A 12,417-nucleotide genomic window follows, 5' to 3' on the forward strand; every position below is an offset into this window, starting at 1 on the left:
ATGGGTTTCTTCTCATAAAAAAATGTGAAATTACATGGAATCCCACCCAGTCTGATTTGCATGCATGCGTTCCAATCCCTTCATAGTTCAAGTACTAAAGCAAATAGTTAAAGTGGATCCCTAAAGATAAAAGTAGTGAAAATGTAGAGGAAATTTCATCAAACAATAAGCATAATGAAAAACCAACACTATAAAAAGGAAAGGAAGTCCTAGACATGGGTTTGTCACTTGATGATTTGTGGATAATTAATTTTCTTATCCAACCTTTACCCTTGAGTTCAAGATGTGTTTTAGGTATTTCTCCGCTTTAAAACAAGGACAAATGTATAAAAATAAGCAAAGTATCAAAAGGGAGGCAGTGGCTAATAGTATTAGCAACACTTGCTTCTAAGACCTTCTTGGCATTTCTTTGGACATATACTATTGCCTAAAGTGAAATAACTTTTGATAGAGTGACTAGTTTTGCACAATATTTACATCATTGGAAATTTCAGAATGTGTAGATAATTTTAGACTTCTAGAACATCCCATTTCAAGCTACGGATCAAAAGTTATGGTCCTAGGAAGGTAGGGCATTTGTTATGGGACAAAGGGTCAGATTGGAAATTTAAGAAACATGCATGACCTAACATAGGCCTTCTGACCATCAGTTGGCCACATGATCATGTACAAAAATCTTCATATACACATGGACTGCATGCATACCAAATTTTGGTACATTTCTAACTTGGGGACATATGTCAGAATGCTTGTTTACTGATTTCTGGACACACAATCGGATCCATAAGGAAATTTTGTTAATTTGGACAGCTTGCCAAAGGGATCAAATGGAGTCAATAATCAAAACCCTCTCACATGTGACTATAGAAATTGGAAGTATGCATATTTCAAATCTTGAATCCATCTGGATGTTGCCACCATGTTATCATGCAAATCCAACATGTTGGACATCTTTTTTGCAAAAGCTGGCTTCCCTTCTAATTTCAAAAACATGCTCGAAATTCAGCCTTCTAGGTAGCTATCCTCTAGCATGTGTGCTATTCATCCTTGGGACTACCTTCCTACCAAATCTTGTTCTGAACAAACACTCTGAGTCATGTGTTACCCTTGGTGGCTTGGCTGGACAATTAAATTTTGGGCCTCCAAGGTCTAAAAATACAAATTTGGTGATTTTTGTGTCTTGGCACTAATACCTTGATTAGTGCTAATCATATAAGGTTTTTAGGGACATCAGTGGTTCATATCACATTTAAGTGTTGCTAAACCTTTGTAAAGTATCAAATCATATTTGCCCCTTGATTTGAATGGCCAATTTGTTAATCCAAAACCGGGTAGAAATCTATATTAGCATTGTTTGGGACAATGGGATTTTTGAACATGAATGCTTCATGTAACTCATCAATCATGCTCATAAATCACTTATAAAAGGGAAAGACATTGGCCATTGATAAGGCTAAGACCCCCTTAAGTAGATTTAATGCAATATCATTTGTATGCATCATCATCATCATGCCAAGCTTCATGAACACATTGAGAACATGATCCATCTTTGCCTACATGGAATTCGTTACACAATGAAATCAAGGATAAATAAGACCAAGAGCTACATCAATAGCAAGATCTGTATCAACATAAAGAAGATCAAGAGCCACATTGACATTATGAGCTACATCAAGAAGATCTTCATCAACATCTTGGTCATCGAGGGGGATTCTCCCTTTATTTTTAATTCAGTTTATATTTTGAGTCAAGGGTTCTCTGCTTGGGTCATCCCCCAAAATCTGAACCCTTTGGACTTTTTGGTATTGTTGAAAAGCCTTGATGTTATAAAAGGCATAGGTGGCTTCCTAGACAGCCCACCTATGGTGACCTCACTATCTTAAGTGAAATGTAATAGCTAAAAGTCTAGAATCTATCATCATTGCTAGCATTGTAAACCACCATGAGTAAGAACTACAAGCACTTAGATAGTCATCATATATAGTGGTGTAAAAAATAATTAGAGCTAGCATTGACATCATAGTAGCCATGGATCTTTTGTTGAGTGAGGGTGTTGAAATAATACACTAAAATACCATGTGACATTGGGGATATGGGCATCCGGTCATTAGGTCTATAACCAACTTGGTGTAAACACTCTAGGTGTGAACGACCTCTTAGTTAGAGTCAACAGATAGGGTTTGATGCGTATAAAAGGGTATTGTACTTGGTGGTTCATGTCATCTCATTCCTAATACAATCATCTTGTATTTGCCCAATTTTCTCTCTCTTGTGTGCTCAAGCTTCCTCTTCTCTCTCTTTTTCACACTCCATAACCATGGAGAGATTTCATCCTCCATAGGTCCATGGCTGATCATCCTATGATTCGCTAACATGCAATGGTGGACGCTACACACACACAACTGACACGAAGGATAAATATTGCTAATTTGGGGAACCTATGCTTATCTGATCATTTGTAAGGTTTGGCAGGAGTGTTTAACTCATCATGGAATATGCACACCCCAAATCTCATCCCAATCCGACATCCAAACCATACGTGCTATTTTTAGCAAACTACCAAAAATTAAGTAGATTTTTAGGGTTAAATGCTCTATTAATTTTTTTTAAATAATTCATCATTGGCCAAATCAATGTGTGTGAGTTGAGAGGTATTTTTATATATTTAAAAAAAGTATATATATTTTGCATAAAAAAGCATATAATGCTTCAAAGTGGTTAGATTTTTATTATAAGCCCTCTCAGAGAGAAAGAGAAAGGGCCATAAGAACTTGGGACGAAAGTGGGATCATATTTTTTAATCGAAACCTTGACCAAATCCTAAGTAGAAGTAGGGAAAGTTGCAGAATACACAAACACACTTGTATAATCTTTTCATAAGACTATATGAATTAACATGATCTAACAATAGCCTCAAAGTGTAGCTAAAATGTCAATAATAAAAAACTCACACCAGGGCGATCGGATTAAAAAAATAACTAAAAATCTTAAACGAGCTAAATATAGATGCTGATGTGGGTGGGCAATCATGCACAATTACTCAAAATCATGGCTTAGAGATACATGAGAACCTGGAGAAAGGATCAAGATATAGAGGATGGCATATTATCTACCAAAAGAGGAATCATGGGTCTTTGTTTACCATGTGCTAACTTCTTATTCCATTGTCAAATGTTGAGAATCATCTGCGATCTGAGAGCCCAAATGGATCATCGGATGCTAGGAATCGTCTGCAAACTGAGAGCCAGAATGAATGTTAGGAATAGACTGCAATCTAGAGCTTGAACAGAGTGGACTGTCAGGAATAATCCATAATCTAACAGCTTGAACAGAGCATTGGAGTGCTAGGGATTGTCAGAACTTCAAGCTCCTCTTTGGTGCTTAGAGGACTTCATCCCTTTGGCACTTGGAAGAAGACTTCATCTCTTTGGTACTTAGAAGAAGCCATAGCTAGTAGCTAGCCTCAGATCACAAAGTTCTCTACTACACTGAGGCAGATATACTATCCTAGACAAGATTAAGATATTTCTCATACAAAATCCTAAATCTAGATTCAAAGATTTTTCTTTGATACCAATGCAAGAGAGAAATTTGTAGAGAAGTGAAATATGCACTCACTAACATGGAATACATACATGTGTAATCTCATATGGGAGAAGGACACCATTGAAGCATGCAAAGCAAGAAGATGTGTAATCTTGATTAGTTAAAATGATTAATACCTCATTAGGCTCTTAGTTGTCTTTTATACTTGAGCCCTCATTACACACTATATTATTGTTGTCTTTTAAACTTGAGCCCTCATTACACACTATATTATTGTTGTCTTTTATACTTGAGCCCTCATTACACACTATATTATTGTTGTCTTTTATACTTGAGCCCTCATTACACACTATATTATTGTTGTCCACCCTTGTGGCCTTGGCCCTTAGCACTATATCTACATCCATTATTAAAGTACCATGGCCTTTGACCCATATAAGTATATACAAATCAAGAGTAACTACGTACAATGCTTCACTCCATTATCACCTCAGGAGGGGATTCACTTATAAAATATGTAACCTATCACCTAAGTTCAATAGAAGGACATTTTTATTTAATTTTTTGAGAGAAATTTATTTACAAAAGGGCACCATTAAAAAAAGTTATAGATTTGTATTCAAAAAGGGTTAATTTTAATATGCAAATATACAAATAAGGAATTTTAGATATAGGCCTTGAACATGGATGATAAACTAGACTTACATGTAGTGAACGCCCCACCGAGATTATCACTTGGGCCATTAGAATTGGAGTATTTTGACACCCTTCTTGTTTGTCGACCTTATATGATGAATTATAACCCTTCTTGCTTGGGCCATTAGAATTGGAGTATTTTGACACCCTTCTTGTCTGTCGACCTTAATGATGAATTATAACTTACGATAGGTTTTTTTATTTTAAGGAGAGGCATCAAATTTCTTTCCTCGCTTCAAGCAACAGATAAGGAAAATTTTCTCTTTTTTAATTTATTTTCTCACACTTCTGTTTATCTCTAAAATTCTTTCTACCATGGCAAATAATCTACAACCACCCACTACTCAAGACCAACTTAATGCATGACATGCAACCGAGAGGGGGTTGGGAATGGAATTACAACATCGTCTTACTTATAGGAAGAGGAGTAGAAGATATGTTGACTTAAAATCATTAGATTTTGAAGTTGATCACATCCATAAAACTATCAAGTAGGCACACACTTCTTTGAAGGAGAGTAAAATCATCAATAGAGATTTCACTTCCCAAACTATAATGGAAAGAAGGATGCACGAGCTGTACTTTCGTGGCTTAGCCAACATGATGATTACTTTTCGGGAGAGAAATCTTCCAAAAGAGATAAAGATCAATTGTGCTAGCAAACATTCAGTGGCGAGTGTCACATTATAGTGGAATGTTACTTATAAGGGTAGACACAAACCCTACATTTGGTGAGCATTCCATAGGCTTATTAAGAAGAACTTCTTATCGACGATATTTTATTCTTCAGTTAGAACATTCAAGAACATGAAAAGCATTTGGAGCTAGTATTTTCACTCTTGAAGGAAAACCAACTCTATCACAATCCCAAGAAGAGTAGTTTCTTCCAAGATAGGATTGAGTACTTATGCCACATTATTTCTCAACCGAGGGAATACAAGTTGATCCAAATGATATTGAGAGCATTGTCACTTGGCCTAGACCACTTGATATAGATGAGTTGGGTTTAGTAGCTACTATAGGAAGTTTATCAATAATTTTTCTTGTATTGTTGCCACTTATTGACTAAACTCCTAAAGAAGCTAAGCATTTTCATTGGACAGAGAGACAAGATAGAACCTCTAGAGCTTTAAAGGAAGCTCTTACTCATGCACCAGTGTTACAACTACCGGTTCATAGACCAAATTTCATAGTTGTAATTGACACTAGAGGTTCTGGGATCAGGGTAGCTTTTTATGTAGGATGGGCATCCCTTAGCCTATGGGATTTGCAAGTGAAAAACAATGAAAAGAAACTATAGTACTTATGACAAAGAGTTAACTATTGTGGTATTGTGGTATTGTGGTACATGCTATGCAAACATGAAAGAATTATCTTATGGGATCATAATTTATTATAAAGATTGATCAATAGAGGAATTGTCTTAGCCATTGCTTTTAGGGAAGCATATCAATTGGGAATCTTTCACTTACAGTTTCCAACCTAATACTAACTTGGTAAAGAAAATGCATCGATGCTCTAAGTAGAAGACAGCAATCACATCTCAACCATAGTAGAAAGTACACTCTTTGAGGCTATGAAGGAATCATATGAGAAAGATCTAGGTCTTTCTAACATTTCAAGTGAGATAACAATTAGATTCATGTCAGTGACTATTCTCACCATGAGGGTTATCTTTTATTTTAGAAAAGATTGTGCATCATGAGACCTTTAACACTTTTATTGGCCTACAATGAAAAAAGGGTGTAGCTACCTTTGTTGTCAAGTGCATAACATGTCAAAAATCAAGAGCTACAAAGGAAAACAACAAGGTTTATTGATGCCATGGCTGATACCAAATGAATCATGGGAACTGATTTCATGTTGGGATCTTGGTACAGGGAGAAATCTGTCACCACTCACTTACCATTCAAATATAATTAAATGGTAATGTGTAAATAAATCAACCATGGTAAAAGTATATGAAAGCATGAATAAAAATTACAGAAGACCAGCATTGGCTCCAATCTCACACCCCCCAGACATGAGTGGCTCCACTTCCCACATACATGCATTTTTTATCTTTCTTCCAACATAGAAAACTAAAATAAAAAAAATTTCATCCTCTAAAACCTGAGCTTAAGGGAGCTCCTTTGAAAAATATGGAATAGCCTTCTTTAGGAGATTTTTCAATGACATGTACAAAAAGTACTCGATAACTTTTCTATAATATCTACATAATCCTAAGAATGATCATAAATCATGTATACCACGAGGTCTAAGCCAAGTGACAATGGTTTTAATCTTCTTTGGACCCACTTGAATGCCTTTGGCTAGCAAGGACTAATGTGGTCGAAGTACTCAATTTTATCATGAAAGAAATTACCCTTCTCAGGGTTGAGATAGAGTTGGTTTTCTTTCAAAAAAATGAGTGAATACTAGCTCCAGATCCTTAATAATTTTACTAAGACTAGAATGTCATCAAAGAGTATGACCATCAAAAATCTTGATGCTTGAGGAATATGTGGTTCATCGTTTAGGTGAAACTTGTAAGAGCATTGGTAAAACCAAAAGCACATTACCAAAAACTGAAAATGACCAAATTGGGTTTTCAGCTATGGGAGTACTTGCTCCAACACCATTGGAAAGACCCATTCCAATTGAATCACCAGTTTATCCTACTCCCTCAATAGGAATGGTGTCTATAGATGATGCTATCAGAATGGCAAAATCTATTACCAGAGCAATCAAGGAGAGAACATGCAATGAGAACTCGGGAAAGGGAACGAGAAAGATAAGACAATACAAAAGTTTAGAGGGATTGGGGATGCTCATGGACATTCAAAAACCTTCAAGCAAGTCTGTGAAGCTTTGGAAGTGAAATGAAAATCCCACCAAGGTCAAAGAATTTGGTTTTACCTTAGAGCATGATGCTGCCAACAACAAGTGGTTTAAAACTTTAGATGTTGAGATATCGAGCTCAACTAGTGCGGACATTTATGACCCACCTTTGTGGATCACTTCCCAACTTATGCCACTGGCATGGTTGGTGAGATTATGGTTTTTGATATGTTGCCAGTGGGGATGACAGGCTGTGTGACAGCCACTTTGGAGTACTAGAGTTATGGCATAGTTATAGTGCCAGCTCATATAGTTGAGTTCACACCATTGTATATTATTGTAGGAGGAGAGCACTTATCCTTATAGTATGTAATCTTATATTTTTAGTTATATGGTTTTAGAGAAAAGAAGAAGATAAAACAAAATTCAGCTATCCATCTCTCTCTTGTAGGTGTGTGTTTGCTTGCAAGGAAGTCAAGCTTGTGAGGTGGGAATACTATCCATCTCTCTCTTGTATGTGTGTGTTTGCTTACAAGGAAGTCAAGCTTGTGAGGTGGGAATACTATCCAAGGCCCTTGGATAGTATTCCCACCTCACAAAGCTCTCCCTCTCCCCCGCATTTTCTTTAAGGCATGAGAGCTCTAGTTTGTGTGAGAGCTAAGGAGGCAAGAACAAAGCAAGCCAGGAATAAGTACAGGGTAAGAGCATCATCTCTTCCCCTTCTTGTTTAGGTACAACACTCCCTGGGTGCATAGTACTATGTACTGAAATTTTACGGCCATAATCGTGTTTCAGGCGTGTTCCAGTCTCCATTCAGCACTACAAGGTGTTTTTGGTAGTTCCGGGAAGTTATGGTTGAGAACTATCTCTACTTGAAATTTGGTTATTAGAGTGCAACAATGTATTTTGGGAGTGTAGATAGTATTTGCACATGTATGGCTGATCTTGGTGTATGTACATGTACTCTAGTGACATACAGGTTGTGTTGAAGTCGCACTACAATGGAAGTCATAGAAGATACTGCTGTGTTACAAGTATACAAAAATTATCTTTTTGCAAGTTTTTGGTTATTACTGTAAGCAAACATGTCTAATGGAATTAATTAGATTATTCGCGTGAGAATCTGGACAAGAACAACTTCCATGCTAATCCCAAGTCGGGTGTGTCTACCCGAAATACATTTGGGTTTTTTAGATCTAGACTCGAGCTCGTTCCTTGGTTGGAAATCACATTGAAAACTCTATGTTTTGAGTCCATATACACACACTTTCCCATGGAAGTTTTGTAAAACCTTTCCAATTTTCCTGTCTCCATAGATTTTCTTTCCCCATATCTAGGTGGAGGTTCACTTAGAGTTTGTCTTACAAATTCTTAACTAGTGGCGGGTCTAATGAATGGGTTGGTATTACTACTAGACATCATGTTTTTTGTTTAGAAACTAAAGTCTTGGATTTTGGCACAATATCTTGCAACCGAGAGTCTTTGCTCAAAATGGATAAGTGATCAGACTCACTAATTGACTCAGCTTGCAATCGGGTTTTGAGGGAAAGGCAATCGGTTAATCAAATTTAGGAATGGGCAGAAGTCTTGTAAAGGACTTTCCCTTAAATCTACAAAGTATTCACCTATATACCAACCTCAAGAATATACAAAGGTGGTAGTGACAAATTCAACATGCTCTATGATTCCAAGGATGCAACGCAGTTCAACGTTAGCATGGGTTTAAAAAAATCGAACTCGCACTATCTTGTCCCAAATACACTAATTTAATCCAAGTCAAGATAGAATAGGCTCAAAATAGTGAGTATACCAAAGTTGCTAGAATAAGCTCAAACTTGGTGTGTAGATGGTCCAAGGTGCAGGGAGCACGATCCTATGATCAGTTTTGAAAATTGGTTCAAAATGAGTGTTTGAGATCTAGACGCAAAAAACTAGCCTCACTTGACTGGTTCACGTTTACGCTCCCAGAATCTAGTCTCTAAGCAGTGAGTTCACATGCATGGACTTGTGGTACAAACTAGCTCTTTGAAAAACAAAACCTTATTAGAGATGGACTCATAAGAAGTGAGTTCACATGCATGGACTTGTGGTACAAACTAGCTCTTTGCAAAACAAAACCTTATTAGAGATGGACTCATAAGTTAGGAGTTATAATTGCTTCAAAAGAACTCTCCTTCAAGATTTTTTCAAGGTCTAAACTTCAAATTTTTTTGGTTTTTTACTCTAAAAGAAGCCGAAAAAGGCTTCCTGCTCATCCGATACTTGTCCTTTGACAAGTGCCCTTCTTAGGTGTGAAGCACACTATCGATGCTTCAAACCAACTTTTGGGTGAATATCAGCTAATTTTAGCAAGAAATTCTAAAAATGGGTAGTAATCCCACTATGTTAGATTGGGACCAAATTTGCTATGAGAGTGGCCTTAAGTGCTACCCATGTAGGTGTAAGGTCAGATTCACCAACATGCATACAGCCCAGGAGAAAGAGCCATACCTTTTTCTGAGGCTCGTGGGTGGTTAGAACTCCACCCAGGCACTTCTCCTAGCTTGGGTGTCTGATTTGAGATCTATCTAAACTGGCTTGTAGAGTTCAACTAGGAATTTCTTTGTACGAGGCTAGGTCTAAAATAGTTAAGAATAGGTAAACAAGGTAAACAGGGTGGGAGAAAGAACTAGGCAAGTTTCTCAATCCTACCTACGGATCGGGAGTCTGTAGAAGGTCCTTCGGTAGGCCAAACCGCCCTCGAAGTAATATGGAGGTAGTTTGGGGTAGGAAGAACTTGTCTATAGTTTTTTTGGCTGGATTACACTTCCCTGTTTGCCTAATAAAGCGAGACAAGTTTTTGAGGAGCCCTAGGTTCATCCGGCTTTGCTTCTTTGGGCACCCGACGTGTCCAAAACTCCACCGAGTCATAACTTTTGACCTAGATGTCCGATTTAAGATCCATCTAGACTAGCATGTAGAGTTTACCAAAGGACCTAATATGGCTCAAATCCAATCTCGTTTGTTGCTATTTTTGGTCAGGTGAAAGTGTAAAAGTCAGAACTCCACCTGAGCGCCATTTTCACATACATGTGAATCAAGGCCTGTCTAGCCAGGATTCGTCTCTATGGTAAGGTTCACTCATGTGCCAAACCTTGTTTATAACTACTTCCCAATTGGAAACAACCAGGCAAGTTTTTGAGGAGTTGGGATTTCTTTGTTGCTCTTCAGCTTTCCACTTGAACTAGCTTTCTCTTTCCTAGAGTTCGTTGAAGGGCCTAGAATGCCCAAAATTCTACGAAATTTGATTTGGTGCATATTCTCAGTGTAAATGTCACACCGGACTTCATAAACCCAGGTTAGCCCTAAAAACTACGAAAAATAAGCATTGTGATAGAATTTGTGCAGAGCTATCTGGGATTGAAGTTGTCTATTTGGGCTCAAACTTGCTATGATGGTAGGCCAATGCAAGTTAATACAACCCTAAGCTCAGACTTTCCAAATCTTGAATACTGAGGAAGAATAGGTCAAGCATTTTTGTGATTTTACAGTAGCTTTTGACACTGCCTCACCTTATTTGGGCCATATCTGGAGTTCTATGCTATGATTTTGATGTTCTTATAGTCAAAATCTATCTTCAAAAAGCAAGGAATTCTAATTTGTAATTAGATTTCAATTCTAGACTGCACAACAAAAATTGCAGCAGTTCAAGAAATTCCTACTTCTTACAGATGCGTACCCTTGAACCCTACTTTGTCCATTCGTTGTGTGGTGATTGTTTAAGTGTTGATATGATTCAACAAGTGCCAAGTGAACACGAATATGCAAGGTTTATGGTTTAGAGATTATTTGGATATGATAGAAGCTCCCTTGATGCCATTGAGATTTTCAAAATTGGGTCAAAACGTCTTTTCATGCACCCTTTGTAAGCGGGCCGTCCAAACTCAAAATCTCTTCCTTTCTTGTGTGTAAAATCCAAACTTTGCCAAACTCAAAGACCACTTCCTCAAGAAAAATTTAGAAATTTTGATAGAGTATTCGTATGATTTGAGTGCGCAAGAGACTTTGGATTAACTTGCAACAGGGACCCAAAAGAGTATGCTGCTAAATGGTGCAAGTCGATCCCAAGATGTAATACAATTTTTTTTTCCCACTTACCAAGCCTTCTTCACACTTTTCAACTAGCTTATAGATGTTGTGCTGCTTGTTAGTCCCCCAAAATCCTCACTGAGATTGCTTCCTATGGTGTCACTGAGCTTTTTGGCAATTCTGGTGAGCTTTTTTGAAGCCAATCTCTAATTGTACTACTATATGAGCATATTTACTTTTGTGATGAGTTTTTTAAAGCCAATCACTCTTTTTTCCCCTCAGCTAACCTCCTCTGATCAGTTTTTGCTGTTGTGCTGACCTTATGTGACCCCATCTAATGCTGCTACTAACCACCTACTGTATCCCTTCTTAATCCTCTATACTTTCTATCAGCTTCTTGTCCTCTAGACTCCCAGATTTTCCTCCAAAACCAACAACTGTCAAATCCCTTGCTCGAGAACCTTGCTGATCATGTTAACACCCCTTTGCTGACTACCTTTACTGATTATGTCAACACCCCTCTACTGAGACTGCCTTGCTGACTCATGTCTGATTCAGTAGCCCTGACTTAGTTGACTTCAGAGCTTCCCACTTCTGTACCCTCTGACACTTACAAACTCTCAAACACCTTAGATCCCATATTGATTTAGCACTACAACCCCTTATCTATCATTAGCTAACCTTGTTTGAAATCCTCTAGCTCACAAAACTCTGTCTAACTCTCACAGGATTTTGGCTATCATATTTGACCCTAACTGGCTTCCTCTCAGCCCAAAAGTCTTATTTCTATCCTCCTACACCTTCAGCTAACTTCTCGTGACACTCAGAGGAGGAGTCAGAGGAGTTAGAGGAGGAAGGGTCAGAGGAGGGGTCAGAGGAGGAGTCAAAGGATTGTAGGTCTCAGAGAAGAGGTCAGAGGAGGCGAAATAGAAGAGTCCGAAGACACAGAATAGAGGAGTTAGAGGAGGGGTCAGAGGAGTCAGAGGAGGGGAATCAGAGGAGGAGTCAGAGGAGGGTTTGGGTTTACCCAAGGGTGGTCGATGGCCTAGCTTGTGAGTGTCTCACTCACAAGCTCACAAAGGATCCTACGCACGTAGGCTCCTTTGTGAGGTTAGCTTGGATGGGTTTACTTTCTTGGCCGGGTTTACTTGGATAAGTTAAGCTCACAAAGGATCCTGCATGTGCACAAGAACCTTTGTGAGCTTGTGAGACACTCACAAGCTAGGATGTTGACCACCCTTGGGTAAACCCAGCCAAGAAAGTAAACCCGACCCCTCTTGTATGAGT

Source organism: Cibotium barometz, chromosome 4 (genome assembly GCF_041138505.1).
Source record: "Cibotium barometz isolate CiBa-2024 chromosome 4, ASM4113850v1, whole genome shotgun sequence".
NCBI lineage: Eukaryota > Viridiplantae > Streptophyta > Polypodiopsida > Cyatheales > Cibotiaceae > Cibotium > Cibotium barometz.